At 41.6% G+C, this 15,901-nt stretch overlaps 1 long non-coding RNA gene across 2 annotated transcripts; it reads left to right on the top strand.

The window, feature by feature from the left end:
* Positions 1-26: 26 nt before the first annotated feature.
* Positions 27-11,888, top strand: LOC146344909 (uncharacterized). 2 transcript variants are annotated; one of them, XR_014792351.1, is made up of 4 exons: positions 27-118; positions 7,484-7,842; positions 8,010-8,059; positions 9,211-11,888. It is a non-coding gene; the product is annotated as an uncharacterized LOC146344909 (long non-coding RNA). The 2 variants fall into 2 exon arrangements; XR_014792350.1 differs by lacking the exon at positions 27-118 and having other exon boundaries at positions 7,739-7,842; positions 8,010-8,227; positions 9,211-9,679.
* Positions 11,889-15,901: the final 4,013 nt, after the last annotated feature.

Genomic DNA, 15,901 nt, shown 5'->3' with positions numbered 1-15,901 from the left:
GGGCCTGCACTGGGCGGGTCTCTGTTCCCAGACTCCGGTGGTGCCTGAGGCCGGGCGGAAAGGCGAGGGGTTGTCGCTGTTGAGGAAAACTAGGGCGGAAATTGGCGGCGGGGGCGAAGTAAGAAGCTGACGTGAAATCTCAGTTAACTAGCAGATAAGGAGATCGGGTAGAAATTTCTCTAAGCGGGAACTGTGTCCCACCCTTTCTCTTTGGCTCCAGGGGGGCATTTTGCCCCCACCCCCATACCAATAGTGTCTGTATCCGCCCGGAGTAAGTGGTAGCAAACACACGGCATTCCTGAATCCGCCCCCACCCCCGCTGCCTATACACGCTTGTTGGTTGTCACACGTGACGATCTAAACGGATTTCATTTTGGTTATGTGCAGAAGTGATTTAAAGGCCGCGCCAGAAATGTTACATTTGCCGTACAAGGAAGTATTTTCCGCGTAACAAGTTTTAACAGCTATCGCCTTTGCCATCCTACATACTTGTAGGGTTATAGGGGAAAGGCGTCAGGGTAGGGAATGTGATTTCTACAGGGCCTTTTCAAACCTCCAAAACGTGGTGACATGAGTCATAAGGCTAACAGGGGCGAGCTAGACATTTCTGGGAGCCTAAAACGAGCATGAATGAAAGTAGCTATATTTAGCTGTTTGTCCACAACATCAAACATACAAAAAGTATGTTACCTCTGAGCGTAGAGGTTCCATGTAACTCCTGCCTAATAGTCATTCACCGTGGGTTTGGCTATATATTCTTAAAAGACAAGTGGCCATCTCCACCTGGGATGGTAGTTAATTCCCATATGTTAATTATGTTTAGTAGGGAAAAGTATTTCCTTGTATCTGTCCTGTATCCACAGCCTATCAATGCAATTAAAAATCTCCAGAAAAATATATTTCTATCCACTTTCTTTATATCATGCATAACTGTAAATTTCTGTCATGTCCCCATTTAGTCATTTCCCCCCCTTAGGGCTGTCACTCAACTAGACAAATGTTAGTAGATGAGTCCTAGGAGTTTGAAGGTGCAATCCTATGCATATTTAGACAGGAAAAAGGTCCTGTAGTTCCCAAGATGCTGGGAATTGTAGGGCTTTTTCTTTCTAAACATGGATAGGATTGCACTCTTACTTGACTAAAACTGCATAATTTCCATATAAAACAGTTGAAGAAAAAATTTTGTTGCTTCGTTGTTAGATAAAGGTAGCAGAGTAGATAATGACTTGGTGGCTATATTCACACGAAACAAGGGCCTGGCCGTCTGGAGAATACTGGCTTATTGTTCATGAGCTCTGTACTCATGCACACAACCCATTCTGTCCCAGTTGGCTCCTTCCACTAACAAGTGAGACTAAACTAATCAGCAACTGAAAGCTTAGCATGAATCACTGAACCAGGGCTTTTGGCATGTTGTGCTCAAACAAGTCAGGAATTGTAAATCAAGAACAAACCCCTGGTTTGTGATTCTGGCTTGTAAGGGGCACAGTAAACCCAGAGCCCCAGTTTGGAAGACACTATGGGCACAATCCTATACATGTTTAGATAGAGAAAAGGCCTACAACTCCCAGCATTTCCCAGCATTCCCCCATACTGGCTGGGGGATGCTGGGAGTTGTAGGCCTTTTGTCTAAATATGCATAGGATTGCACCCTAAGCTTTCAATTCCTGATTAGTTGGCTGCTCCAGCTGGTGAGAAAAACCAGCAGGCGCAAACAAGCTACATGTACAGGCACACAGATTGTATAGGATAAACCAGGATTCGCCAGAATCCCGGCTTTCCATCATGGTATTATTATCTGCCATCTGTAGGTTTTAAAGATGTATTGCCCAATCAATCAGAACTATTTAATAACTCAAAAAGGGGTTTTAATTGATTCTCAAGTTAATTAATGGACTAAAGTTAAGAAGCCACACTATTACTCTTTTCTTTTAAGGAAGATAGCCCAAGCTCTTGCTTTCTAATTGCCCTTTTCTCTCCCTTTTCCAAATTGATTTTTTAAAGATAATATTCCAAATGTGGCTGCTGCATACATTTGCATAAAGGCATGATGATACTTTCCATCTTATTTTCAGTTTCTTTTATGCCTACTTAGATAGCGAAGCCTCAATAACTTTTTCTTGGGGAAGCGCTGCCGGTTCCAGACCTATCAGTGCACATGTAAAATACGTTTTTTGCCACTATATGCACTTCATATTTAATTACATTGACTAGGTCCACACAATCACGGAAGGAAAATAAGCCACGGTGGCTTATTTTCCTTCCCCATTCATGCCAGTCACAAACCACCTAATTAGCATAATTACTCTCGCTGGGCAGTTTGCTGTGACGCCCAAACGCAGCGAGGGTGGATGGTTAGGGTGGTTTACAAGCCACCATGAAATACATGGCTTGTGGCGAATCCATCCATTCAGGGCATCTCTGTACTAGCCTAAAATCCTGCATTTAAAACGGGGCTTTCTGCTTCTGTTTTAAATACGGGATCACAACGACTCCCTTTTTCACGTGCTTCCTTTTCCTGCACACCCTTCCCCCTCCTTCTCCCCATATCTGAGTCTTCCATTATCTTTCATTGATCTTGCCTCTCTTCTTGCCGCTTTTACTCTTTGCATGGAGGAAACTGAAGCGGAAAACAATGGAGTAATTTAATAGCTCATTATCTGCGATCTACTTAAAAACAGAACAAAGGGCATTTAGTGCAGGAGATGCCTTGAATGATCATGGCGTCATATAAAGAGCCTGCAAACTTCCATGAAGGAGGAATGGATTGAGATGGATTGCAATCTCAATCACAGGATAAAAGCTCAGCATGAAGGAACCCTCAGTGTTGTTTACCATTTTGTTGCCTATTCTTCCAGTTTTGAGAAACCTTTTTGGAGTGTTTCAGAGCTGCAGCAGGAGGAATGGCTACCACCTCAGGTTTCTTCCTAGCCATCTTTTTAACTGAAATTAATTTTGTATGTCTTGATTAGATCAGTTATATTTTACTTATCAGTGTTTCGTTAACATGAATGTAACTCAAGCTGCAATGCAACCTGAATCTCAGGTATCAAATATAACAAGTATTATAACACCTGTGGAATTTTACCACCATAAATTCTGGTCCTCATTGCACATATGCAAAGCATTGAAGGGGAAGTATAGGGTGGAGGTATACAAATGCATGTCTTATTGGTGAGAAGATGATATACAGCAGGGGTGCAGAACCTCTTTCAGCTTGAGGGCTGAATTCCATTTTGGAGAAACTTTGGGGGGGCCACATTCCAGTGGTGGGCAGGGCTGAAGGAAAAGGGGGCAGGGCTAAAATACGAGCACATTGTAGCTTAAAACCCTTACTGCCAGAAACCTTAGGAGAGGTATTTGAACATTTTAGAATCAGGACAAAAGTTGGGAAACCACCCAACAATTGGTGGTTTGGGGAAAGGGATGTGGCCTTCTGGAGAAACCTGGAGGACTGGATTGGGAATCCTAGAGAGCCAGATTTGGCCCCTGACTTGAGGTTCTGCACCCCTGATGTACAGAGATCCATTGCACCCAGCAGTTATTTTCTGGTGTTTTTCCCAAATGGGATAGCGCAAGAGATGCTGGAAGTGGCAATCTCTTTCAAGGAAAAGTGTATAGACACATTTACACTTAGAAGGTACAATTCTGATTGCTGATAGCCTCCCATTTCAACCTCCCATTTTTACATAGGAGGCTGTAGTGCCCAACATGGTAGAAGAGGTTGGCTCACTACTGAACTAGGTTTCTTAACAACCTGCCCCATTAGTTACTGTGGTGGGAGGCTTGTGTGCTCACTGTTCAGAATCAGCTGGGGAGAACAACTTGATGAATTGCCATCTACCCCACTGAGTGTCAATTGGGCATTAAGTTCAGCAGGCTGAATCAGCCCTGAAGAGTTGTGTTTATGCTAACAAACATCTTCAGGATAGAGAGCATCCATGAAACCGGCAAAGCTCAACTGCAAGCTAGAAGTACTTCATTTTTCTCCTCATGCATTGCATCCCAGAGCTTGGTTAATTTGGAAGCCTTTCAAACAGCTTCCCACATGGCAACTGTAGCATAAGAGTAATGTATGATCCACTAGAACAAGCAAACTACCCAAACATTAAGAACTGCTGTGCTGGGAAGTTAACATTTAGCTGCTAGAGAAAGCTGTTATTTACAGCACAGTAGACTTGGTGTTCACAGCTTCTTATAGTTCACCAAATTCCAGCATAAGCAGTTAGCAGTATAAATTGCAGACTAATTTGGAGAGTAGAAAGGAGGTAAGAAAGGGGAAAAGATGGCGGTTTAAACCTGGGTTGTTGAATGATAATGTATATGTTGAAATGTCAAGTTGTTCATTATCTAGTAGCAGCAACTTATGTTTTTGGCAATTACTAAAAGCAGGATATGCTTAGTGTAACAGTTTATGTTGGCTCCTATTTTTGGCTATTTACACTTTTTTATCTGAGACAAGGCTCTGCAAGTTCTGCCCTAGTGTTTCGGGGGGAAGTGAATGTATATAGAATTAAGTTTAAGAAATAAGTTGCAATTAGTTCACTGAAGAAAGATGATTATCAAGATATTGTTACTACTTTATTGAAATGGTTATTGTTCTTTTTGTTGTTGTTGTTGTTCAGTCGTTCAGTCGTGTCCGACTCTTCGTGACCCCATGGACCATAGCACGCCAGGCCTTCCTGTCCTGCGCTCTCTCCCGGAGCATGCTCAAGTTCATATTCATTGCATCCGTGATGCTATCTAGCCATCTCATCCTCTGCCGTCCCCTTCTCCTTTTGCCTTCAGTCTTTCCCAGCATCAGGGTCTTTTCCAGGGAGTTTTCTCTTCGCATTAGGTGGCCAAAATATTGGAGCTTCACCTTCATTATCTGTCCTTCCAATGAGCACTCAGGGTTGATTTCCTTTAGGATGGACTGATTTGACCTCCTTGCAGTCCAGGGGACTCGTAGGAGTCTTCTCCAGCACCACAGTTCGAAAGCATCAATTCTTCGGCGCTCAGCCTTCCTTATAGTCCAGCTCTCACATCCATACATTACTACTGGGAAAACCATAGCTTTGATTAGACGGACCTTTGTCGGCAAGGTGATGTCTCTGCTTCTTACTATGCTGTCTAGGTTGGCCATAGCTTTCCTCCCCAGGAGCAAGCGTCTTTTAATTTCATGGCTACAGTCACCGTCTGCGGTGATCTTGGAGCCCAAGAAAGTAAAATCTGTCACTGCTTCCATTTCTTCCCCCTTCTATATGCCAGGAAGTGATGGGGCCAGATGCCATGACCTTCGTTTTTTTAATGTTGAGTTTCAAACCAGCTTTTGCACTCTCCTCTTTCACCCTCAACAAGAGGCTCTTGAGATCCTCTTCGCTTTCTGCCATTAGGGTGGTATCGTCTGCATATCGGAGGTTGTTGATAATTCTCCCAGCAATCTTAATTCCGACCTCTGATTCATCCAACCCGGCATTTCTCATGATGTACTCTGCATATAAGTTAAATAAGCAGGGTGACAATATGCAGCCTTGTCGTACTCCTTTCCCAATTTGGAACCACTCGGTTGTTCCATGTCTGGTTCTTACTGTTGCTTCTTGACCCTCGTACAGGTTTCTCAGGAGACAGGTAAGGTGGTCTGGTACTCCCATCACTTTAAGAATTTTCCAGTTTGTTGTGATCCACACAATCAAAGGCTTTAGCGTAGTCAATGAAGCAGAAATAGACGTTTTTCTGGAATTCTCTTGCTTTCTCCATGATGCAGCGAATGTTGGCGATTTGATCTCTAGTTCCTCTGCCTCTTCTAAACCCAGCTTGTACTTCCGGTAGTTCTCGGTTCGCATACTGCTGAAGCCTAGCTTGTAGGATTTTGAGCATCACCTTGCTGGTATGTGAAATGAGCGCAATGGTGCGGTAGTTTGAACACTCTTTGGCATTGCCCTTCTTTGGAATTGGAATGTAAACTGACCTTTTCCAGTCTTGTGGCCACTGTTGAGTGTTCCAGATTTGTTGGCATATTGAATGCAGCACTTTAACAGCATCATCTTTTAGGATTTTAAATAGCTCGGCTGGAATACTGTCATCTCCGCTAGCTTTATTGTTACTAATGCTTCCTAAGGCCCACTTGACTTCACTCTCTAGGATGTCCGGCTCAAGTTCAGTGACCGCACTATCATGGCTATCAGGGACATTCAGATCTTTCCTGTATAGTTCTTCTGTGTATTCTTGCCACCTCTTCTTTATCTCATCTGCTTCTGTTAGGTCCCTGCCTTCTTTGTCCTTTATCATGCCCATCTTTGCACAAAACGTTCCCTTGAGATCTCCAATTTTCTTGAAGAGATCTCTAGTCTTTCCCATTCTGTTGTTTTCCTCGATTTCTTTGCATTGTTCACTTAAGAAGGCCTTCTTGTCTCTCCTTGCTATTCTCTGGAACTCTGCATTCAGTTGGGTATATCTTCCCCTTTCTCCCTTGCTTTTCGCTTCCCTTCTTTCGTGAGCTACTTGTAAAGCCTCATCAGACAGCCACTTTGCTTTCTTGCATTTCTTTTTCTTTGGGATGGATTTCGTTGCTGCCTCCTGAACGATGTTACGGACCTCCGTCCATAGTTCCTCAGGCACTGTGTCTATCAGGTCTAATCCCTGAATCTATTCCTCACCTCCACTGTATATTCATCAGGGATATGATTTAGGTCATACCTGAATGGTTTAGTGGTTTTCCCGACGTTCTTCAATTTCAGCCGAAATTTTGCAAGAAGCAGCTCATGATCTGAGCCACAGTCAGCTCCAGGTCTTGTTTTTACTGACTGTATGGAGCTTCTCCATCTTTGGCTGCAAAGGACATAATCAATCTGATTTCGATATTGACCATCTGGTGATGTCCATGTGTAGAGTCGTCTCTTGTGCTGTTGGAAAAGAGTGTTTGCTATGATCAGCGTGTTCTCTTGGCAAAACTCTATTAGCTTTTGTCCTGCTTCATTTTGTACACCAAGGCCATGCCTGCCTGTTATCCCGGTGATTTCTTGACTTCCTACTTTAGCATTCCAATCCCCTATGATGAAGAGGACGTCTTTTTTTGGTGTTAGTTCTAGAAGGTGTTGTAGGTCTTCATAGAACTGATCAACCTCAGCTTCTTCGGCCTCAGTGGTTGGGGCATAGACTTGAATTACTGTGATGTTGAATGGTTTGCCTTGGATTCGTACTGAGATCATTCTATCATTTTTAAGATTGTACCCCAGTACTGCTTTTCCCACCCTTTTGTTGACTATGAGTGCTACTCCATTTCTTCTAAGGGATTCTTGCCCACAATAGTAGATATGATGGTCACCTGAATTAAATTCGCCCATGCCTGTCCATTTTAGTTTGCTGATTCCCAAGATGTCGATGTTCAATCTTGCCATCTCATGTTTGACCACCTCCAGCTTACCTTGATTCATTGATCTGACATTCCAGGTTCCTAAACAATATTGTTCTTTACAGCATCGGATTTTCTTTTCACCACCAGACACATCCACAGCTGAGTGTCCTTTCGGCTTTGGCCCAGCCGCTTCACTCTTTCTGGCGCTACTTGGAAATACCCTCTGCTCTTCCCCAGTAGCATATTGGACACCTTCCGACCTGAGGGGCTCATCTTCCGGCGTCATCTCTTTTAGCCTTGTGATACGTTCCATGGGGTTTTCTTGGCAAGAATACTGGAGTGGGTTGCCATTTCCTTCTCCAGTGGACCACATTTTGTCAGAACTCTCTGCCATGACCTGTCCGTCTTGGGTGGCCCTGCACGGCATAGCTTATGGCTTCACTGAGTTACGCAAGCCCCTTCGCCACAACAAGGCAGTGATCCATGAAGGGGATTGTTCTTTTTAGGTAAGACCTAAAACAAGAACTTTTAATTCCATTAAGAAAAGACCAATTTAACTAAAGGAATTTCAAAGAATGACATTTATGTGTGAAGTTTTGCTATCTTGCATGTATCAGATAGACAACAGAATTCCTTTTAAAATGTTAATCAGGCTTTCTTTTTCTTTCTGTAGATTCTTTAATAGAAAATCAGCATCAACATCATGTGTTACTCAAGGAAAAGGTATATTGCACAAGCACATCACTTACTAAATATTTTCAATCTATGGAATTGTGAGTAGAGTATCTGGCCAAAGATGAAAACCATGAGCTGATCGTGGATACCTCTGTAGAGTGTTATGCACAGATTTGATGGCTTAAAGGATTTTCTGAGGCCAGAACAGCAACTAAAGTAGGTTGAAATTTACACCTATTTTTGCAGTTATATGCATTTTCTTTATTAGATTTATTGACACTTCGCCTTAGAAAACCTAAGTATTATAGTATTCGGTTTAAAGCAAAGTGCATGCTGAATATGCCCTAAAAACCTTCCTAGTAACTCTTTCACAGCTCAAGAATATTTGGCCCCAAGAACTGCTGTACATCAACAGGATTATAGCACAACTTTTATACCAATTGTCAACTAGTCTAACAGTGCAATTTTACTCAGAAGGAAGTCCCACTACATTCAGTGGGGCTTACTCCCAGTTATTTGTGCATAGGTTTGCAGACTAATAATATTAACTGCTGGCTATATAAAAGTTGCAACAGCTTTGGCCTAGATATGATTGAGAAATGTATGTGTTAGAATTGCATACATCAGGGTTGTCCTCACAGTTGCCCTTCACAGCTCCCTTCAGCATATATTCAAACTCTTTTTTAAACACCTAGAGGGAGGTTGTTCAGTATAGATATTGAGTAAGAGCGATATTGAAAGGAGAATGAACAAACATGAATATACATATTGTCACCTGCACACTGATACACACAGGATTGCCTGCCAGTGGAGGCACCATTGATAAGCCTAAGCATACTTGGAGTAAGTTCCATTGAAATCAAGAGTTCCTTCCAAATAACCATGTTCAAAATCAGGTATAACTATACCATTAAAGTTGTAGGGTACACATAGGCCTAATTCCAACACTGAATTAGGCATACTTATACTCACTGAAATTTTCAGCATGCCTAACTGTGTTGCATAATGTACAATGATTAACCCCAATACTAATCTGGCTGCACTGTCATCTTTGATAGTATTGTACTAACAGACATGCATATAAGCTATTGCTGTTAGTTTTAAGGTAGTTTTATATCTATTTAATATTACAAACTCTTGTACGATCTAGTGGAAAAAATGCATATTCCATTTGATTTCATTGCATTATCTCTTTACAGGCTGCATGAATTATAGGATAACTGAGGACTAATATTTCCTTTTGAGAAGATAATTTAAAAGCAAGAGAGCATTTACAACTGTGATTTCATGTTCTTTTTTAAAAAAAACCCATTTAAACTGTACAGTCTGATGGGTAGAAGGAATTTTTAAATAGAACACATTGTTTGGAACACAGATGCACGGAGCTGACCTATCAGATGTGGGTGAAAAAATATGAAAAAACAAAATTGTTTCAGAAACTTGAGTGTGATCCCCTGGGCAGTAGCAGTTGGCTTTTTATGAAAACTCTTCAGCTAAGTGGATCTATACTTTACTGATACATATAATTTAATTGTTCCTTTAATTCAAAGTAATGCATTGTGGCTCAGGTAGTCTGTATGCAACTTTTTTCTTCATGAATAGCAAAACGTATGTAGGATAAATTCTGTAAATCACATTCAATTCTTGGACTATCCAAATAAATTTGAGAAAACTGAAAGTTCAGATAGTATTCCTAAATGAATGTACATCAAGAAGGGCTGATTTAAGACCATGTATCTATCATTTCCAGAATCATGTATGAATGCCTTAAAAATGTTTGCTATTGTAGGATTAGTATATTGCTATATTGAATACCAGGAAGGTATGACTGAAGGCTTGGCATAACTGCAACAGCTTTGGCAAACTGGGTAGATTCCCATTGAGTGGGACCGTTGGTCCATTTCACTCAGTATCAACTACAGGAATAGGCAACATGGTGCCCCAGACACTGTACTTGGCACCCACCAAGGTGCCCTATTCCTCACTTTTTTTTTTTGATTAACACATTTTCTTGCAAGCAGCTGTGATCTCTTCAAAGCAAAGTCAGGGCATGCAGCCACTGCCATTTGTTTCCCATGAATGCCTCTGGGCCACACATGGGGCTCAGATACATTCTTAGAAAATGAAGATGGCAGGCAGCTGCAGGCCAATGCGTCTATCTGGTAAGAGGGGGCAGGGGGACTAAAGGGAGAACAGTGCGGGAGGCAAACAAGACCAGCACTAAGCCAGCCAGTTGGGGTAGGTTGAGTTAAGGAAGCCAACAGGGAGCGGGGAGTTGTTTAGTATGTTGGGACTCAAACCCCACTTCAGCCTTGTATTCAGTCTTTTGGGCAGGTTGTCTTTTGTGACTAGCCACACCTCCCATGACAACTGTGGTGGTGCCCAGGACAGTTTGTCAAATTGCCAAATATGCCCACAAGCCCCAAAAGTTTACTTACCCCTAGTCTACACTGACTGATAGTAGCTTGACAGGGTTTCAGGCAGGGTTTCTCGGCCATGCCTGGAAATCCCAAGGATTGAATCTGGAACTGTTTTAATGCAAAATCGTATTCTTTGCTACTGAACCTCAGCCTTTCCCTTACTCAGGAATGGCACATATTTGCAGCTGGCACAGCAGGTAGTTCTGAAGGAAATCTAGCGGACTCTAAGATGTGGAGAAATAATTGTTTTATTTCCAGGAGGTGAATAAAGTTGTGGACAGGAATGAAGTGTTAGAGAAGACAATTGATTCTTTTCAGCCTCAGTTCAAACAGAGACTTAGGGAGCAATCCTATCTAGATAGGCGGCCGCCTCTGAACTCGGAGGCAACTGCCTATCCAAAGCAGTGCAAGGGAAGCATGGAGTGGATTGTTCCCTCTGTGCTTCTCCTGCCCTGGTTTTTCGGCTAGACAGCTGATTTCAGCTGCCTAGCTGCAGGAGGAAGGAGTAAGGAAGGAGGCTACTGTGCGACACATAGAATGTGTCATAGAGGCAGTTACGCTCTCCCTGCCCCGGAGCACCCCCAGCCACTCCCCTTTCCGGCCGCTCCACACTCCTCTTGTGAGCGCAGAGGGCAGGGCTGTTCCGCGCTGCCTCCAGGGCAGTGTGGAAGTAGGGGGAGGTCAGTTCTCTGTCTAGCTGCTGTCTAGGGACCATAGGATTGCTCCCTAAATAGAAATTAGAAAAGAAAAACTATGAAAAAATTTCCATTTGGAAACCGGTGGAGGATTCTCGAGTTCAGTGAGGAAGACTAACTTCTACTTCAAAATTATTCTCTCTAAGGATTGCTTTTTCTAAGACATGAGGAGTCACAGATGAGCCTTTTACAAATGGTGAAATAGTGATAGCCAGGATGGAATCTGAAAAGGCGAAGGATATAGAAGCAGAACGTGGACTAGCAGTATTAGTCATAGCACTAGAGCAGCCTTCTCCAACTGGTGCCCTCCAGATGTGTTGGACTGCAACTCCCAGCATCCCCCAGCCAGTTTTTAAACTGTTTTTAAACAGAAAAATTAGGGAACTTGTTCTTTCTTAAGATGTTGTTTCATCTTTTACTAGAAGATGGCAGTGATTAACAGAATATACTTTAACGTCACCTGCCAGAATTTGCCGATTCCTTGAAAAATGATCATTTATACAAAATATTGGAATTTTTCATTGTTTTCTTACATATGAATAATTGTGCCAACATGATCACACTTGCTAACCTCAGATAATACTGTTTGATAATTGTGCAAGAAGAGTGGAGCAGTGGGGGAACAGATGACCCATGGGACTTGGAAGAAGAAAAAATATCTGAACTGTTGTGGTACACCTTTTATATTTTCATTCTGAATTATAATCTTCGTTATGTTTTACAACTACAACTGTGACTAATGAATATATCCTATATGATTTGTAACCAATGATTTCTATTAACTTAGAGTTTATGATGCAGGAACACTGCACAGGTATAATACAAGTTGGAAGGTGTGCATCAAGTATGCCTCAACTAGAGCAGTATAAAGCATCTTGTAGTGCCATTGTATCTTAGGTATTAAAATATGACACTAAAAGTTATCCATACCTACTAGCACCATATAACAAATGAAGAGGCAGTTTGAAGTACTGCTAGTGTGTCTTCCAGACTGTACAAACCCCATCTCTGGGTGGACTTCAACACACAAAAGAGCTTTCCCTTCCTCTTCTGCGCCCTCCCTCCAAATCTGCTCCAGAGGACCCTCCAACCCTCTAGAATGGATGGGGGAGGTGGGCTGCAGGGGGAAGTGGAAATCTGCTGACAGATTCTGCTCCATCAGGACAATTCTGGGTGGATACCACCTTGGTGTCTGTCTCCATGCTGCCCAGCTTTGCTGACTGAAAATTATAGTCACCAGTACTTCAGAACCCACATTGTAAAACAGTCCATAGAGCAAACTAATCCATGTCACCTTCCAGTTCCAGGAAGGTGACAATTGCCAAACAGCAGCAGTGGATTAAGGGTTTTTAAAAGGAAAATTTAGAATTGCATAGTGGCATGTGTTTGTAATATGTATGTCTAGTGCATGCAGGTGCCATGAACCAGTGCAATTTCTTGTGGGCATGCGCACTTGCCTTGTTGCTTAGAGTTGTATTCCATGACATTCAGTGGGAGGGAAATAATCAGAACAGCGAATTTGAAAGCACTAATGCAGAAGAGTGTTATCTTCAAATTTCACAGAAAAACATGAACTCCAGCAAACTATTCATTGTGAGGGTTATAAAAAAAAACCCTTAAGAACAAAAGGGGGGAAAAAACATTCTCAAACAGAGTACTGTAGGTCTCAGCTCACACCCTTGGTGTACAGACACAATGAAAGTCAGCTCTTGTAGAAAGGGTAATCCTACCACCACGTATTCCATTCATCAGAAAGAGAAAAAAGTAATAGTACCTTAAACATGTGGAAAGCTTTGCTCACTGCTGATTTAACTTGTCTGGTTCTGGTAGTTCACAAGCAACTGGACCGGACAAATCAAGTAATAGGGGCAGACAGCTAAAAGCTTTTCTTCCTGTCGGATTGTCCTCTTGTCTTGAGAGACAATAGCCTTCTATGACAGGACCTCTCAGAACTTTCAGTGTATTTACCAAGACTGTGAGGTGCTCTGTTGATTGGAGGGCTGTGTGAGTAGGAAGGAAAAGAGCATGATTATAAATGTATAGGACATGGCTGACTTTGACTTGTCATCTGTAAGGTGGCAGAGAGCATATTTCTACCTAAAATGAAGACTGTTGGAAGGGCTGAGAATGCATACTTTCCAAGTGCCTCTTTGAGGTCAACATGTGGCTGTCTTCTCATTACAATCAAATCTAGACAGATTACTTTCTCTCTTCTGTAAGCTCAGTGCCGCTTTTGTATTTCATAGAATCTTTAAATAGCTTCAAGGAGCCTTTTTTCATTGGGGGCCAGACTGATTATTGTGCTATGATGCTTTCAAACACACATGTTTCATGTAGCTTTGCCCCAGTAAAGTCCCTCTTAAGAATGTCCTGTTGGATATTTTCTGGCATTGCCACCCTTATCATAATATTGATAGCTTAACATGACTTGTCAGGAAAGGGGCCCTCATGTTCTAGAATTACTTCCTTCATTTTTAAAACCCTGGTGAACACTCTGGAGAGTTGCACTGGTGTCTGTGGGGAGCATCTGTGGCAGCAGCAGGGAGGATGTGGCTATACTTGATTAGGGTCTGGGGTTCTAGAGGAGCCTGGAGTACTCAATTTTCACATTGTCAGTCACTTTTTACATCTGCTAATGTAATACGTTTGCCTAACTTGAATTTTTGACCTGCACAAATATTTGTTTAGAACTATACTTTTTTGTTGTGTTTGTTTAGAACTGTATATTTTGTACCTGGTTGCACATTTAAAAAATCTGTGCAGTGGATGATAGTGGGGCACAGATCTCCACAGGAAAGGTCTCCCAGATTGTGTAAAGACCTCATCTGGTGTATATGTCTTCCTTTGTAGGATCCCCTTTTTGAAAGAGACACAGAGAAGAAAACATTACTCTGATGTGGCTCTTTGGAAAAAACAAAGAGTTTGAGGAAGGCTAGTATGGAAATGCTGAATTGTTAATAGCATGTAGAGTAGGAAGCTTTCGTTACTGAAGTTTTAAAATAAAATATGAAAAGAACTGTATTTCACGTCAGCTAAACAGCAGCAACAGATGTTTAGCTTCTGAAAGCATGAACATGAGTATTCACTTCAGTTTCATTAAGGGGTAATGTTTTAATTCTGAACTCTAATTATCTTTGTAGTTTAATAAGACTGAACGTGTTTAGAGATGAGTGTCACCTAGACAACTGTTTCAACAGCTAATTCAAATAAATACAAGAAATCGGAACCTAGTTTGGAACTGAGGTTACAAATGGGCGCTCAAAACAAATATTAATGTAAGGCAAATTTATCTGAGTTTATAGACATTTTTGTTGTCGTTCAGTCGTGTCCAACTCTTCGTGACCCCATGGACCATAGCACGCTAGGCCTTCCTGTCCTCCGCTCTCTCCCGGAGTGCTCATACAATATTGTTAAATTACTGTTGGCTTATTTTTGTGTAGCAGTAACTAGCTATTGCTGATAATCCTCAATATTTCATTGCACTATTCTTTAATTTAAGATGTATTCTGGAAAATCCTTTAGGGAAATCTTAGAAGCATTCTTGAAAATTATTATTACTCCCAGTCCCTGTTCTGTCAAGACTTAAAATATGCTTATTTCATAGTTTTAAAGAACACAGTTCTAATTTAACTCTGAGCTGTCCATGTTTTTGAGATAGAGAGATTGTAAATAACCTGATAGTCGAATGCAGACCTTCTCAAGAAGTATGCTATTACTGCATAAATTGAAACAAAAGATGCCTAACGACTTAAGATAACGTTATGTCAGTCCCCTTAGTATTATGCTTCTCTTTTTCCGCTTGTGCCTCCAAATAATACAAGATCAACATTTTTCCTTTGAGCCACTAGAGGGCAGACTTGAATTGAACTCTAGTTTGATTTTCAAGTTTCAACTTCAAGAGAGCCCCATGAGTTCCTAATTGACAGAGCTCAAAATTAGTTCATTAATTCAAAACATGTCTACTATGCCTTTCATTTCAAAGCATTTCCAAATTGGCTTCCAACAATAAATCAAAAAGTGACAAATAAAATCACAATAAACTATTACAAAAAGGCAAAGAAGGAGTTACTAGAATTAAGGTGACTTTAAATTGGAATATATTTAATTTTCATGATGGACTCTTTCATCAATATGGCTACTGATATTTTACATTTCTAAAGTAAAAATTAAAGAGTACCACAATGAAAGGAATGTATTTGTTACTGTGTTATTATTATTTGCCTTTTTTAAGCGCAGCTAAGAAAACTGCTCAAATTTGTGTTGTGAAGTATTTCCTGAGCAAGAATTGGCTGGATGTTTTATGACTAGACATGCATCATTTAGAAAACTGAGAAATGGCTGACAAGTGACCTCCTTGCTGCTGAGGTAGGATACCTACTAACAGTACTAGCTGTTTCAGAGACACAGTCTACCCCCTTAACCACTGCTGCGTACACCATGAATATTAGCACACCAGTGTTGCTCCTGTGTTCTCCTGCCTTGAACAGATGGCTGCCAATCAGCTGCAGAAGCGCTTGGATGAGACCATTTATCTGGATCCATTTCACTCAAGGGTCCATCCAGATTTTGGCATGGAAACTGCCTTGGTTGTCCTCTATGATGGCCTGTGTCAGGATAGAGGTGGGGAATGTGACCCTATTGATTCTCCTTGATCTCTCAGCAGTTTTCAGTACCATTGACCGTAGTATTCTTCAGGAGCAACTGAACTAGGGAGTGAGAGGTAAGCATTGCAGTGGTTTCACTCCTACATGGATCACCATCTCCAAACGTTGGTG

Source organism: Heloderma suspectum, chromosome 5 (assembly GCF_057233095.1).
Source record: "Heloderma suspectum isolate Gila_16-S chromosome 5, 16-S_ref, whole genome shotgun sequence".
Classification (NCBI taxonomy): domain Eukaryota; kingdom Metazoa; phylum Chordata; class Lepidosauria; order Squamata; family Helodermatidae; genus Heloderma; species Heloderma suspectum.
This window is presented reverse-complemented; position numbering and strand designations above follow the sequence as displayed.